A 16414-nucleotide genomic window follows, 5' to 3' on the forward strand; every position below is an offset into this window, starting at 1 on the left:
TATGTCCACAGCTGAGTGTGTCCTGAGTAAAGGCACATCCAGACTGCTCCTTTCCTGGAGAGAAAATTCCTTTGAAAAAGCCTGTGCCTGATCTGTCTGTGCAAACCTCCTTCCCTTTTCCACTTGAATTATAAAATGTTTCTGTTTGTTTTATACAAGCATTCAGTTGGCTTTGATAAGGAACACGATGTTATTTACTGTGCTTTAGCCTTGTACTTTAATCTGTGTTTTAGCAGCAGAACAAATTAACTGATTTCTCCATCTCCAGGCAGAGCTCTCTGGTCCAGAGCCAGCTGAGCCTCCCAACAAAGGATGCTTTTAGTGCCTGCATCTTCCTGAGCTCCCATCTTTACTGGATTATTTTATTATTCTGCCTCTGATTGGAGATCAAAAGTGGCTGTGTTTAAAGCTCTGTATTTACACTAAAGCAGTGTAAGCTGCTGCAGCCTGGTTCTGCTCCACAGAGAGCACCCAGGGTTATGTTTTGGGGAGTCCCCAGCCCTGGAGGGGTTTAATATTGAATATTCAATATTATTGGTGTGGATGTGGCACTTGGGGACATGGGGCAGTGGTGGCACTGGCAGTGCTGGGAATGGTTGGGCTCTATGATCTCCAAGGGCTTTTCCAAGCTGGGATTCAGCATCCTCTTCCCCAGACAAAGCTCCATAAGTCTGGTGCTGCAGAGTTGAAATTCAGGGAAAGCCTCATCACTGGTGACCAACTCCTCTGTGGCTCTGAATGTGTTATCTCAGCAATTTGGGGTGGAAGTGGTGGAGAACTTCAGGTTGTTACAGCTTTGGATGAAGTTTTCTGACCAGATCCTCCTAGAAGGAATTCCAGGTCCTAGTATTCTAGAATTCCAGGTCCTAATAAACAACCACTTTCTTCTGGCCAACATTATCACAAAAAATATTATTTCCATGCTGGGAAGCTGCTTAATCAAACTCTGCCCAGCCCTGATTGTATCTTGGTTCTTTGGAAAGGATTTAAAGGAAGATCATGTTATAAGATCACTTGAATTTCCTCCCCCTGCTGCCTTCACAGTAAAAAACTAAAACCTCACATAAAATATCTGTGTTTTTTCTCAGTCCTCAGTTGCAAATCACTGGATTTCATATGCTTTCCCACTTGTCCAAATATAGATTATGCCATGCATAGAAATGCAGAATTACTTAAGGCTCAGTTTAAAAAAAGGGATTTTAAAGCTCTTAGTTTTTCCAGGTGTTTGTGTCTTTGGGCTGAATTCAGGGGGAACCACTGGCAGCAGAAGTCACATTCTCTGTCCAAAAGGATCATTTGGACCTTACTGCAGCTTTCCAGAAATCAGAATAAACATACTGCAAATTCTTATTCCCATTTTAGTTCTCATCCTGTGTCTCAATTGTGACACTTGCCAGACAAAAAATTCCTGAAATAAAACCAGATGCTGCAGGAATTATGTGAAACAGTTTTACTGAGGAGAGGGGACACTTGGAATATTATTTTCCTGGCTAGGAAAGAGAAACCACACTTAGAAAATGAAGGGTTTTTCCTGTTTAAGAAGAAGGAAGGCACAGGGAGGCAGAGCTCTTGTGGTGCAGGTTCTGTGTGTTGCCCTGAATTGGCTGCAAAATTCCTTGGGGAAAAAAAAAAAACCAACCTGGAACTTTCTCCCTGTGGGAATGATTTCACTGGTTCCACACAGCTGATGGAAAACTGAAAACTGAAAAGAAAATGTAGAGAGGGTTTTAGGAGCTCTTGTTTGAATGCCTTGCAGTGATTTTGCAGAGAATTCTTGGTGCTCCTTCCCTGCTTCCCACCACCACAGCAGAGGGGGCTGCATCCACCTGCCTTTCCCTCCCAAAGAGTTTCCAGCAGCTCCAAGTCTAATGGAATTTCCTTTTTTCCATGTAACACCCTGCAAAACCCCCATGGATATGGAATATCTGGCTCCAGCTGGATGAGTTACCCTTATGGACTGAAGGTGTCACCCAGCTCTGTGCTCTCATTTCCTCTGCAAAAGCCACAAGTGCAAAGCTGGCAGAGCCTTCCCCACACTTTTCCTTCAGTGTCAGAGGCTTTGGGCTCTCAACCAGCCCCCCTGGACAAATCCCACTGTCCCCAAATTCCACACAAACCCAGGACCTGGGAAAATGCTTCCCTGCAAAAATGGCTTTCCTGGAGTTTCCTGTTTACACCCAAGTCTCAGCCTGGCACTGTGCTAATAGCTATGAGCAGAATTAATTAAAATATAATGCAGGGCCTGGGAAATGAAACTCAATTTCACCTCAGCTCTGAGGCTGAGTTATTCCAACATGAACGTGGCAATAAGTGCTGGGAATGCAGGTGAATATCCTGCACATTAAAGGGGAAATGAAGAGTTTTCTAATTTTATCTGGAAAAACACATGAAGGATGGCAGGGGGGCAGCTGGTGCAGGATTAATCACTTCCCAACCCCCGTGGCTGGGCTTTGGGGACACTTGAATGGCTGCCTGATGGATCAGGGGAAAGAAAGGGAATTTTGGGCAGCCTGCCCAGCACACACAAAAGGTGCCATTAACTGCCTGCTACTGCCCAGTTTTTCCAAGTTAGTTTTCCTAAAAGACTTTTATTGAGGCAATTATTTTCTATTTTTCCTCCTATAAAAGAATCCACGGGAAGAGCTGAAGTGTTTGTGCCTTGCAGTTGCTGCTCATGATCTTTATGGAGTTTAAACCAGTACAGAAAATTATTGACTTGTGACTCTGAGCTGGCTAAGAGAATTTATTCCTTCCTAAGCAGCAGCCAAGGAGAAATCTTCTGGCTCTTTCTATTCCAATTTTTTCCATAATTTTGTTGTTATGGATCTGAACTCCTGCTGACTCCCAGGCTTGTTTTTGCCAGGAGAGCAGTCACATCCTGTTGGACCACTGAGAGTGGTGAGGAACAAAGGAAAGACCTGGCCTAAATTGGGGGCCCCTGGATGGCTGGAAGCTGCTGCAGAGGAGATGCAGCCAGCTCTGGTTTTCTGCTGGAAATCCTTGGATTTGGCATGGAATGAAAATCTTCCAGCCCACCACAGCCCTGGTGAGGTGCAGACCATCAGCAAGGACATGGGTGACTGTGGTCACTGGGGCTGGTGGGGACACTTCAGGAGGGTCTGGAGATGTGGGACCTCCCCAGCCTGACCTGTGAACCCCACTGAGCTCTCATCATGCAGTGCTGACTCTGGGGAGCAGCTGAGGGAGTTGGGAAAGGGGCTCAGCCTGGAGAAAGGAGGCTCAGGGTGAAAATCAGGAGTAATTTCCCCATGGAAAGGGTGCTCAGGCACTGGCAGGGGCTGTCCAGGGAGGTTTGGAGTGCCCATCCCTGGAGGTGCCCAGAGAAGGGCTGGATGTGGCACTCAGTGCCCTGGGCTGGGGACAGGGTGAGGATCAGGCACAGCCTGGACTCAATGGGCTGGAAGGGATTTTCCAGCCCCAGTGATCCTGGGATTCTGGGACCATCACTGAGGTGGCAGGAGGGTGCTGGAGGTGTCACCAAGGAAGGGTTTAGGTGACCCAGCTCAGGTTTTGGTGATTCAAGTCCCAGCTGTCCAGTGTCCCTAAAGCCACATGTGGCTGTGAGCTCTCCTTGCAGGGCTGGGTTTGCTGCTTCAGTAGTCTGTGATCACAGATTCCAAAACCATTTGGGTTGGGAGGGACCTTAAAACCCATATCATCCCACTCCTGCCATGGCAGGGACACCTTCCACTGTCCCAGCTGCTCCAGCCCTGCCCAGCCTGGCCTTGGGCACTCCAGGGATTCCAGCCTCATTCCTGGTGGGGTTGGTGCCTTACTTTGCTCTTCCCATGAGTGCATGAGTGCTGCTCCAGCTCTGGCTGTGCTCCTCTGCTTTCCTGGCCTGGCTTCTGTTCAGAAAGTGCCTCCTCCTTCTCCTTCTCCTTCTCCTTCTCCTTCTCCTTCTCCTTCTCCTTCTCCTTCTCCTTCTCCTTCTCCTTCTCCTTCTCCTTCTCCTTCTCCTTCTCCTTCTCCTTCTCCTTCTCCTTCTCCTTCTCCTTCTCCTTCTCCTTCTCCTTCTCCTTCTTCTTCTCCTCCTCCTCTCCTCCTCCTCAGCAGATCAGAGCAGGGCTGAGCACACAGGGCTCACATTCTGTTCCTTAGAAAGAGTAAAGAAAAACTGGGTCAGGGCTTTGGCCTCAGGCTGCCCTTGTCCCCCTGCAGCCAACATGCCCTAAGGGTTTGTGGTGTTGGATGAAATCACATCTGGATCCAATATTCTTTATCAGCTCTGTTTCCAGGATGGCAGGGAGGGGATGTGTTGTGCCATATGTGTGCAGCATATTTTTGTTAAGTGTGGCTCTTCTACAAGCTCTGAGGACTTGTCCAGGCTTTTGTCACCTTCAGCATTCAGTGCTGCCTTCTAAGGGTACCCTCAACATCTTGTGGTCTCTTCTTTGCCCAAGAAAAATCCTGGGATGGGTGTTCAAAAAGGAAAGGTTGGCTGGGTGATATCCCAGCTGTTCCATCACATCACATCACTGAACTGAACTGAACTTCCAGCCCTGGTGCAGCTCTTTCAAGGAAAACCTGCCCTGCCAAGTGGCCAAGAGACAAGGCTGGTTACTGAGCTAGTCCTTGGTGTGCTGGGGGCGTGGAAGGAGCCTGGAGGAACCCTGTGGAGCATGGCAGGAGACAGAAGGCTGTGCAAATCCACACATCCCATATCAGAAATGTGGGATATCTGAGATGTGGGGCCTGCCAAGGACCTGTCAGTGACCCTGGCCCAGTGCAGAGGGAGAGCTGCTGTCCAAGCTGGGATTTTCTGGCAACAGCCTGATCTCTATTTCCAGGCAGTCCCATGAATTTGAATGAAATTCCATGTGGCAGTGGATTTTATGTGTTTAAAGTTGGAGCTTGGAACAGTGTGGATGCTTCAGAGTTTAGTTCTAAACTGAACTGTGTTTGTTGTCTGCAGCAGGGCAGGGGTTGGGGTTCTGCCCCTGTGCTCAGGTGAGACCCACCTGCAGAGCTGCCCCAGCCCTGGCCCAGCACAGGCAGGAGCTGGAGCTGCTGGAGGAGCCCAGAGGAGGCTCCAGGATGAGCAGAGGATGGAGCAGCTCTGCTGGGAGAGCTGGGGGTGCTCAGCTGGAGAAGGGTGTGGGAGTGTCCCAGGCCAGGCTGGACAGGGCTGGGAGCAGCTGGGACAGTGGGAGGTGTCCCTGCCATGGCAGGGGTGGCACTGGATGGGCTTTAAGGTCCCTTCCCACCCAAACCACTCTGGGATTCTGTGAATTCCAACAATTTAAAGTGGCAATTTGTCACTGGTAGCAGAAGCTGTGGATTCTTGGAGCCCAACCCAGGGAAGGAGTTCAGTTCCAGGCTCTCCAGGGCACTCAGTGTCAGCAAGACCAAGAAAAGGGAGAAGGGGCTCACCAGACTTGAACAATGTTTGGAAGCACCAAATAAAATCAGTTTTGTGATCTGGGTGAAATGTTTAACTGAACATCTCACATTATAAATGTGAGTATAATAAAAAATTCACATTATAGATGTGCTTATGTCAACATTTCACATGATAAAAAAGCTGAAAGGACATTGTGATGGGCAGCCTTGGCTCTGGTGATGTCTCATAAGTGAAGCAGCAAGATCAATAAATAGGCTCTGTCTCTGCTTTACTTTTTCTCTTAATATCACAGTTGATGAATTTCAAGTGCAGGCAGCTCAAATAGGAGGGGACAGGACAGGGTTTGTCCCAGCAGTGGCAGTGGGGCACCACAGTCCTCCCACTGGAATCAGGAATGTGTTTCCCAACATCACATTGAAGTCAGAGTGACTGGAGAAGAGGACAACAGGATAAGCAGGACAGGAAAGAGGATTGGAATGGCTGAAGAGCAGGGGTTTAAAAAGCAAGGGAAAAATTCCAGGTGTCCCCCATCACAATGAAGGGGTTTGTCCTCAAGGTTGTTGAGATAATCCCATTTTTCCTCAGGTCCTCCGTAACCTCCCATCACTCTGCTTCCCACAGCCTTTCTGTTCCTCTCTCCTGTCACTTTGAAGCTTCCCCTGGTTTGAAAAGCAGCTCCAGCATTTCCTACCCTTGGTTCCCTCCCAGTGGCTCCACACAGGGAGATTGACAGTGGCCTTTATCTGAAAGCAGAGTATGAATTTTAGTCAATAGAGAATGAGGGCTGCTCTCAGATTTCATTTTGTTTTCTCAGCCTGGTTAATTGTGGCAGGAATTGCTGTGCCTGTCTGGGCACAGTGCTAGGAGAAGCTGCCTTTCAGTGCCTTAATTGAATTCCTGTGTGCAGGGGACCATTGGGATGCTGGGGAGCAGAGCCTGATGGTATCACACAGGAGGGGCTGGGCAGCCCTGCACCAGCAGGATTATACATCACTGCTTATATATGGGGTATAAATATTATCACAGATATCATTATACATATTAACTTCCTTGTAAAAGTCAGGGCTGCTTTGTTTTTGGGAGAGAGAAATCGTGGCAGCATCAACAACTGATTTAAATCCCATTAATTTCTTTGAGGATGAAGATTCCATGGACCAAGTCCTACACCAGCTGAAAATGCTGAAATTTGGGAGCCTGAAGCCAGAAATGCTGAAGCAGCATAATGTATTGTTTCCCTGGTTCCCTCCTGTTCACAGCTGTGATAAATTCAGAGGATGAATTGAACCCCAGCCTTTTCTCCTGCCTGATGAGATTCAGGTTTAACATCCCAGCCAGGTCCAGGCTTGCATTCATCCCAGGGATTTCATGAATTTCACCATCTTTGCTGCAAAGCAGGGCTCAAAGCTGCAAAATTACTTTTCTGCAAAGTTGAATGTTGTCAGTTTGAGCTTCCTGATTGGGAAAAAAGATCCATTTCTAGTCCCTTCTGAGCCTTTTGTGGAGAATTTGCCCATCTGGCCATGGTTCTGTGCAGTCTCCTGGGTGTGAGCAGGCACTGAGTCTTCAGTAGCACAGACTGGGGCTATAAATAAGCAAAGAGCACAATTTTTTCCTTTCCCCCCCCTTGAATTCCTCCCATCCTTACTCATTCTCTGCAGCAAATGTAATATTTCACCCATTTCCTGGGCACTGCAAAGGTCAGTCCTTTGCACAGACCAGCACTGGAGATGTGGCCTGGCTGTTCCAGGTTCCTTCTGGAATTTTGAACAGCTGTTTTATACTTTGATTCCCCATCTTTAAAATGGGAATGAAGAGTCTTTTTTTTGTGCCTTTATGTGCAGCAGAGAATATGTATGGCCACAATGCTCTGCAGATCCAGCTCCCAGTGAATTGCCACTAATTCCAAGAATAAAATTCAGTGTTACCCTGAATGGATGGTCATGGAATCTCAGAATATCCTGATTTGGTGAGTTTAGGAGATAAAGGAGCAGCTTATAATTCATATTGGGTGTGTTTTCATGTGTCTGAGCTTTGAGCTTTGTTGAAAATGTTTTTAAGGACTCAGTGCTGCACCAAAAGCCATCACAGCCCATCACAGCCCTGGCTGTGCAGTGGTGGGAGCAACTTCTGGGGTATTTTCACCTCTTTGCCATTTACTGCTAAATATTCATGTTGTTATCAAACTGATATTAAAGGAAATCACAGAATCATTAAGGTTGGAAAAGAGCTGCAATGTTTAACCAAGCTGAACCTCTGAACCACATCACAAAGTCCTGCACTTTTGAACAAGATAAGTTTTAAATATGACAAAATAGGCTTGAGCTGCTGTTCAGCTGGGGCAAGAAACAAGGTAAAAAAAAGTCAATCCCCAAAAATCAAACCCTGGAGGTTGTGACTGGTGTGGCTGGAGCCTGTGCTGAGCCAGGCACAGCACGGGGCTGCTTCATTAATTATGCAGTAGCTCATCCCAGGCTAATTAAGCAGCTCAGGTTGTAAAAGAGGCATCGGGGAATTGGCTACAGGGCCTTTGTTTGGGGAGCACAATGCAGGGTGTGGGCTGGGCAGCCAAGCCCTGTGATCCCTTCATGATCCCATTGTGATCTCATTGTGATCCTGTTGTGATTCCATTGTTATCCCAATGTGATCTCATTGTGACCCTGTTGTGATCCCTTCATGATCCCGTTGTGATCTCATTGTGATCCTGTTATGATCCCTTCATGATCCCATTGTGATCCTGTTATGATCCATTTGTGATCCTTTCGTGACCCTGTTGTGATCCCACTGTGATCCTATTGTGACCCTGTTGTGATCCCATTGTGACCCTTTTGTGATCCCCTTGTGATCTCATTGTGATCCTGTTGTGATCCCACTGTGACCCCATTGTGACCCCATTGTGACCCCATTGTGATCCCATTGTGACCCCGTTGTGATCCTGTTGTAATCCTGGTGTGACCCCATTGTGACCCCATTGTGACCCCATTGTGATCCCACTGTGACCCCATTGTGACCTTTCCATCCCTGCTGGGAGGTGTCCCTGCCCATGGCAGGGGCTGGGGCTGGATGAGCTGTAGGGTCCCTTCCATCCCAAAGCACTCAGAGCTTCTCTGATTCCATGGATCTGCTGCCAGCCTGCTGAAGGTGGAACAGCTCCTCTCTTCAGCAGCTTTAATAATCCTGAAATTTTGTCACTAACTTGGGCTCAGGTTTCCTGGCTTCAGGTGGATCTTGGGGGGGGCTAAGATGTCACAATTCCCTGTTTTTCATATATAAACTGTCAGAGGGATGGAATTGGTCAGGAGTGGTCTCAGTCTGACTCAGAGTCAGCTGAAAGGCAGAAGAAGCTCTTGGAGGGTGTGGAATCGCAGTTCACAGGGGCTGGTTTATCTGCTCTGTTCCTCTGGGGCTGTTTGGGGGGCAGAGGCAGGAGGGAGAGAGCCCCATGTGGGAGCAGCCAGGAGGAGGGGAAGGCTGGGAGCAGAATGGGGGGATCAGAGCACAGACTGACACTGGCAAACACAGCAGCCAGTGCAAACAGCAGAGGCTCTTGGGGACCATTACATCTAATTAAACCAGGCTTTTTTTTTGCTCCAAGGGGTACCAGCAAAGATTTTAACCTGTCCTGGCCCCTGCTGGGAGCCACAGCCCTGCTGCAGTGTTTGCTGCTCCCCTGGCTGTGGCTGCTGTGTCTCTCACACCCACCTGTGTGCATCCTCTGGAAATCACAGCTTGTTTACTTGCCTTCCACAGAAACTGAGCATGAAGCGTGCCCACAAAAGGAATTAAAGGAATTAAAAGCTTCCAGCAAGCAGGAAGGTAAAATTGTCCTTTCCAGGGAAGACATTGGGGATGACTGGCAGCTCTCAGTGTGTACCTGTGCTGTGTCTGGAAAATATTTTGACAGTTCAAGCTGAAAGCAGACTTTGGAGTTTGGATTGTTTTTTTTGAAAGAACCATGGTGTGGAACACAGCTTTGATGCCTTAATGGAATCTAGAGAGCTCAATAATATGTTTCAGGTTTGGATAAAAGAGAGGTAAAATTGCTTCCAGCACTTTTTTGCTGAAGAAAAACAAAGCCCAAATCATCTCCCTGTGATGTCTCGCCTGTAGTAGTTTAGCAGTGTGATATCTAAGTGCAGCTTTGGTAGAGCTTGCTGGGACTTCTCAGCTCAGGAAGGAGATCCAAAAGGAGTGGGACATGCTCTGAATTACTTTATATTGACCTTTTTTTAAAAATAAGAACACAAACTGAAGCAAGGTCCAGGTGGAGGGGTCGATTTTCAAGGATCATCTGCCCGTGGCTCATTGGGACATGCAGGAAGTCAGGAGAGGTGGCAGGAGTCTGTGTGGGTGAAGAAAGAGCTCCTGACATTGAAAAAAACATTCCAAAGGTGAAGGCAGAGTCAGATCCCTCAGGGAGAATCCAGACACGATGCAGGTGTGTGAGGGTGGGATTGGGAAAGCCAAAGCCCACTTGAATCTGGTGGAAGACCTGGATGGCAACAACAAAACAACAAAGGGTCAGTCTGAGGTGGAGGAAGAGCAGGGAAGGCTTGGGGCTGCTGCTGGAGAGGGGTCAAGTCCCCTCCATCTGGGCAGGCTGCTCCTGGAGAAGCCCAGGCTCCCAGCAGGGCTGGACATGGCCAGAGAGCCTTTACCTGGAGCTGAGATTTAACCCCCAAACCCCCTCTGCTGCAGCTGCTGATTCCATATTCCCACAGCACTCCCAGGAGCTCAGGCTGTTCATGGCACATTCATAAATCCCAGCTCCAGGAGTTCTTCTCTTCCCTCTCATCCCTCCTCCTGTGCTGCTTCTCACCAATAGCTCTTTAGATTTTGGCCTAATTTTTTAGCCTGCCAAGCCTTTCCCCCATCTCTTTATCTGCTTTTTACCTGTACATCCTTATCCTTCCTGTGGAGACAGCCTCATCTGCAGGGGCTGTGCTGCAGATAAGGAGCAGCAGTTCTGGGGGGGTTGAAGTTACTTGAAGATTAGATGGGGATGGAAGCAGACAGCTCCAGTTTATCTGCTGTTGCTACTTGTTAATTGTCACTGGAGAGAAAAGGGGGTTTATGTCTCCAGTGATGGAGAGCTGATAACTTTTTAAATTTTACAATCTCACTCGTTCCAGTCTCATGACTCACATTGGAAAGGAAAAAATATTCATCTAAAAGATCATGAGATAGCAGCTGAACAGCTGCTTTCCTTGGGCCAGGCTTCATTCCCAGGACAGGATGAAGCCAAAGACACAAACGGTGCTGCCAGCCTGAGCACAGGGTGAGGGGCAGGCACCCCTGAGCTGGCTCTTGCTGTGGATGGAGCTGTGTCAGCAGCAGCCCACAGTCCCAGATGGTTTGGATTGGATCTTAAAAACCACCTTGTTTGGGCAGGGACACCTCCCACTGTCCCAGCTGCTCCCACCCTGTCCAGCCTGGCCTTGGGCACTGCCAGGGATCCAGGGGCAGCCACAGCTGCTCTGGGCACCCTGTGCCAGCCCTGCCCATCCTCACTGAGACAATTCCTTCCAATATCTGATCCACTCCATCAGTGTTGTACTCATCCAGACCCTTTCTGCTCCCTGCTCCCTCAGTGTTGGAAGTGCACACACTGCACCCAGGTCTTTCCTCTTCCTTCTTGGCTGCTGGTAAAAATTCTTGTTGGAAGGAGCTGAGGAATTTCTTCCTCCTCTTGTAGCCCTTTGCACTTAGTTATTTTTATGAAGGAGGAATAATGATTTGCAGATGGCAGAGCAGAGCCCTGTAAGAATGTGCCTTCCCTTGGAATGTCTTTTTACTGTGGGTTGAAGCTAACAGATTTAAGAGTCAGAGTGAAATCACGAGGCTGATCAGAGACTGCCACATTTGATCTGCCCAGCTCTGGATTTCTGGTTCCTCCTTCACTTTGATGCTCTTGTCATGCAGAGTCTCAGAAGTGCCCAGTGGTCCCTGGACCTGCCCTTCTCAGGGGTGTCAGTGGGTGCTGCCAGAGGCAGCCCCCAGCCCTGTGAATCATGGATTCACACCTCAGCCTCTGGGATTTGGGACTCATTATTCTGGTTTTGGAATCCTCTCAGTGTCCCAGTTCTCACCAGTCCTTGCACTCCTCCAGTGAGTCACCCTTTGAGTGTGCAAAGATGTTTGTCTCGTTTCCCTGCAGCTTTCCTGCTGCTTTATAGATTTGGTTTGATGTTATGGTGTGGATGAACTCAGGAATTGTTTGGGCAGCAGTGGCTGTGGCACTGTGCCTGTCACTGTCACTGTGCCTGTCACTGTCACTGTGGCTGTGGCTGTGGCTGTGGCTGTGGCTGTGGCTGTGGCTGTCACTGTTACTGTCCCTGTGGCTGTGTCTGTCACTGTGGCTGTCACTGTCACTGTCACTGTGGCTGTCACTGTGGCTGTCGCTGTCACTGTCACTGTCCCTGTCCCTGTGGCTGTGTCTGTCACTGTGGCTGTGTCTGTCACTGTCACTGTCACTGTGGCTGTCAGTGTCACTGTCCCTGTCCCTGTGGCTGTGTCTGTCACTGTGGCTGTGTCTGTCACTGTCACTGTCACTGTGGCTGTCACTGTGGCTGTCGCTGTCACTGTCACTGTCCCTGTCCCTGTGGCTGTGTCTGTCACTGTGGCTGTGTCTGTCACTGTCACTGTCACTGTGGCTGTCAGTGTCACTGTCCCTGTCCCTGTGGCTGTGTCTGTCACTGTGGCTGTGTCTGTCACTGTCACTGTCACTGTGGCTGTCACTGTGGCTGTCGCTGTCACTGTCACTGTCCCTGTCCCTGTGGCTGTGTCTGTCACTGTCACTGTCACTGTGGCTGTCAGTGTCACTGTCCCTGTCCCTGTGGCTGTATCTGTCACTGTGGCTGTGTCTGTCACTGTCACTGTGGCTGTCGCTGTCACTGTCCCTGTGGCTGTGTCTGTCACTGTCACTGTGGCTGTGTCTGTCACTGTGGCTGTCCCTGTCCCTGTGGCTGTCACTCTGGGGTTCTTCCTGCAGGTCCAGCAGGGGTGGTTCAGCCCTAGCTCTGAATTCAGCTCAGCTCCCTGCATTGATGGCAGGCAGAGTCTCTGCTGTGGCATCTGTTGGAACAGAGTTGTGCAGAAATTAGCTGTTTAGTTCTAATTAACCTAATTGGTGCAGAGGGAGCTGGTGCTCCCCTGGGTGTAGTTCCAGCTGTGCCCATCCCTCTGCTCCACAGAGGGACCATCAGGGACCAGGGCCCTGCCCTGGGCACAGCCAAGGCAAAGCAGATAAGCCTGGCTTAAAACCTGTTCCAACAAATCCCTGCTTTTGGAGGAGTTTGACTCTGCTGCTCCCAGCTGCCTCCCAGGATGGTGCTGCAGGACAGGTCTCACATCCTCACTCACTCTGTGCACGTGTCCAGGCAGCAAAGACAAAAGCTTTACATTGTAATTTGGTTTTTTTAGGTTAATCTGTTTATTCTGCTTAATAAAGAATTAACTACAGCTTGAGCTTCTTGCTGGTGACTGAATATTTTAGTCCTTACTCAGTGTCTGGTGAGGTTTGTAGGAATTTTGTGTTGATTTTGATAGGCATTGCCTTAGGCCTGAAAAATGCTGCTTCCACCAGGCACTTGCAGAGTGTCTCCCGTGATCCAGGAGTGGGGGGAACCAAACCTAAGTCATTCCTAAACAATCCCATGTGTGGATGAGCTCTGCAGTGTTCATCTCACCTCTCTGCAAATCTCTCTGTGTCTGGCCCCACAGCTGGGCTGTCTGTGGGGGTGGGAGGGATACAGGTGGAGGGACAGGTTTGGGTTGGAAGGGACCCCAAAGTCCATCCAGTGCCACCCCTGCCATGGCAGGGACACCTCCCACTGTCCCAGCTGCTCCAACCCCAATGTCCAACCTGGCCCTGGGCACTGCCAGGGATCCAGGGGCAGCCACAGCTGCTCTGGGAATTCCATCTCAAACCCTGCCCACCCTCCCAGGGAACAATTCCTTCCCATATCCCACCTAACCCTGCCCTCTGGCTGTTAAAATTTTTCTGCCACGCAGGAAGGGAAAATGAGAAAAATAATTGCTTTCAGCTTTCTTTTCCATTTTTTGGGGGGTGTGAAAACTCTGGGGTTTGGTTTTCATTTAGGAAATGCAGAAAAGAGAAACACTATCAGTGTGAAAATGAAATACAACAATGGGGTTTGGGCAAAGCAAAGCACTTGTGAGAAAAACAGCAACTACAGTTCCATTGTCCTGAGTAATTGTTGCTGCCTTTTGGAGGGAGCTGAACACCCCTTAATTGTGGATTGTAGATGGTGTGGGCTGTGACCTCTGACAATGCAGAAATTAATGCCTGCCTTTGAATCCCACATTTGTTTAACAGCTGCTATTAGTTCATTTTAAGGGATTTTACAGGTCTGGGACTAAGCCCAAGTCCCTGTGCCACCATCACACAATGGCATTGGCAGCACCAGGGATTGCTGTGCTCTGCACAGCACGTGTGGGACCCAGCAAAGTCTGGTTTTAAGGCAGCTGGAGTGGAATCCTGGCTCTGTCCTGCACGTGTGGAGCTGGGGAGAGGGTAAATCAGCTGGTGTGAGGCTGACTGTCACCATGGAGGGCTCCTTGCTGGTGTGGCTGTGCTCCCAGTCCAGCACTGCACTGGCAGACTGGACAAGCTCCAGGAGAGCAGTGCCTGTGCCTCTGTTCTGCTCTAGTGCCTTACCTGGGGCTGGAGAGGATGACAAGGAATTTCCAGGTTGTATTTTCATGGAAATGGAGTTCCTGTGCCTGGTGGGCTGGCTGGGCTGAGTTTGTCCATGGAATTGCAGCTGGGACCTCTGTGCCAGCCCCATTCTCTCTCCAGGCTGGGCTCAGACTCCTGGCCAGATAAAGCCCAGCGCAAGGCTGAGTTTTAGGCAGAAGATCACCCCCAAACACCCTCATGGAATCCTGCATTCCTTTGGGTTGGAAGAGACCTTAAAGCCCATCCAGTGCCACCCCTGCCATGGCAGGGACACCTCCCACTGTCCCAGCTGCTCCCAGCCCTGTCCAGCCTGGCCTTGGGCACTGCCAGGGATCCAGGAGCTTCTCTGGGCACCCTGTGCCAGCCCTGCCCACCCTCACAGGAACAATTCCTGCCCAATATCCCATCCATCCCTGCCCTCTGGCAGTTCAAAGCACAAGGAGAAGTTTTTCCTGCTGTTTTTTTCTGGAACACGGGGAGTGTGGGTCCCTGGGAAGCTGAGTCACAGCTCTGTGCTGGAGACATCTGTCTCAGCAGTAATTAGAGGAGATGAAACCCATCGGTGACAAGCTCTGTCCCAGCAGTTGGAGCTCAGATTCTCATTTCATGCTGCAGAAGGATGAGTAATTCTAAATAGCTCTGAAAATGTTTAAAAGCACCCAAACCATGACAGACAGCACAGAGCAAATGAGAACAAGGTGAGTTATTAAATGCCTGCTGAGCACACACAAAGCCCCATTATCACTGAACACTGATACAGGAGCTGTGTGTGTTGTACCTGTGCTCTGCTCCCCGGGCTGGGGCAGCTTTGGGCACACCACACCTGAGCCTTTCTTTTCCAGCAGCTCCCAGGGCTCTGAGCTGGGCTGGAAACAGAAACTCAGCTGCTCTGTCCTGGTGCTTTCAGCAAGAACCCTTCACTAAAAATGCAGGGGGTGGAAGGAGTCTGTACCCTCAGACAGAAGGCTTGGAGCACCCCAAAATTCCAGGGAGGAGCAGGAGAGCCCCATGCTGCCCCTGCCTGAGCTGTGGCAGTGGGGAAGATGAGATTTGGATAACTGTGCTTGGCACAGCTCCCTTCCAGGGCAGGTCAAGGAACAGCTTCCAGTTACACCAGGGAAAAGCTGAGAGGGGTTTCCAGCTCTGGAGCCTTGGAGGAGCAGCTCCTTTTGCAGGTTTTTAATGAAACTGAAAGTTTTGCCAGCGTTCTGTGCTGGCAGTGGCAGCCCTGGTGGCATTGGCACTGCCAGTCCAGGCTGGGATCCTGCCCAGGGCTGCTGCAGTGCATGGAAATTTTCCATTTGCCTTCAGGGACTGGCTCACACTTTCCAAGTGTCATTTGAAGTGGAGCCAGAACGTGGCCCAGGTCTCATTTTAAAGAGAGTTTGGTTGAAGGCTTTTCATTGCTTTAAGTCCTGCAGTGACTTTAAGGCTGCTTTGTGACTCACAGGGAAAATAAAATCAAATAAATAAAATAAAATAACCCTAACATGCTGGCATGACTTGCAAAATGTGAGCAGTGTTGGAGAAGTTCTTTTCCTGTGTGAGTTTGCAGGAGCAAAGGGATGCACCAAAACCATCCCTCAGGCTGCAGCAATGAGCACTTTTCTCCAGCAGAGAATTTAGAAAAATTTAGGGAGCAATCAAAGTGGGATCTTCTGATTTTCTGCTTTATTTCCCTCTCTGCTTTGTTTCCCTCTCTTTTGCTTTGGTGTGTTCACAGGAAATTTCTATATTTGTTATTTTACTCTCATGCCAAGTCGAGGGATGCTGATGAATTAGAGACTAATAACAATTAGTGTTGAAATCTAAACAAATGAGCAAGAAATGAGTCATAATTTTGGTGTGACCTGAGGACACAGCACTGCTCATTGTCCCTTTTCTTCTGCCTTGTTCACTTCCTACATTCTGCTTTCCAAAACTCATCATTTCTATTTGGGTTTGCAAATGCATTTCAGAAAAAAACCTGAAAAGTTTCCAGAACTGAAGTTCAGAAATGTAGAGTTAATGAGGATGTTTGGTTGCACTAAATCTGAAATTTTGCTCCATTTCACTTTTATTATCAATTATTGAGAGTTTTGAACTTCATACAAACTCAGAAATGCAGACACCCTCCATTCTGATGAGCTCTAAATGAGGCTTCATCCATTCCCCTGAAATGCTCCATTTATTTTCTGGCAGAATTTCACTGGAATCACCACATTCCAGATTTTAAAAGATAAAGTTTTCAGATGCTTTTGACTCATCTCTGTTTTTCAGACACGGACAGACTGAATTCACAGCAAATCCCTGGCAGGGATAAGTGTGAGACTGGAGCAGGGGTGTTCATGTCCTTTGTTTTCAGGGTGCTG

The 16414-nt window shown here is 49.0% G+C and overlaps 2 protein-coding genes and 1 long non-coding RNA gene across 3 annotated transcripts in view; 2 read left to right on the forward strand and 1 right to left on the reverse strand.

Moving 5' to 3' along the window:
• Positions 1 to 16414, forward strand: part of GALNT17 (polypeptide N-acetylgalactosaminyltransferase 17) — a 203297-nt gene that overhangs the window by 157268 nt on the left and 29615 nt on the right. The window lies entirely within an intron of this gene.
• Positions 1 to 16414, reverse strand: part of LOC306811325 (S-adenosyl-L-methionine-dependent tRNA 4-demethylwyosine synthase TYW1-like) — a 396352-nt gene that overhangs the window by 61671 nt on the left and 318267 nt on the right. The window lies entirely within an intron of this gene.
• Positions 8423 to 9447, forward strand: LOC306811341. Its single transcript, XR_013776652.1, has 2 exons — positions 8423 to 8503; positions 9113 to 9447. It is a non-coding gene; the product is annotated as an uncharacterized lncRNA (long non-coding RNA).

The sequence above is a fragment of the Erithacus rubecula genome (genome assembly GCF_903797595.1).
Source record: "Erithacus rubecula genome assembly, chromosome: 22".
NCBI classification, from domain to species: Eukaryota; Metazoa; Chordata; class Aves; order Passeriformes; family Muscicapidae; genus Erithacus; species Erithacus rubecula.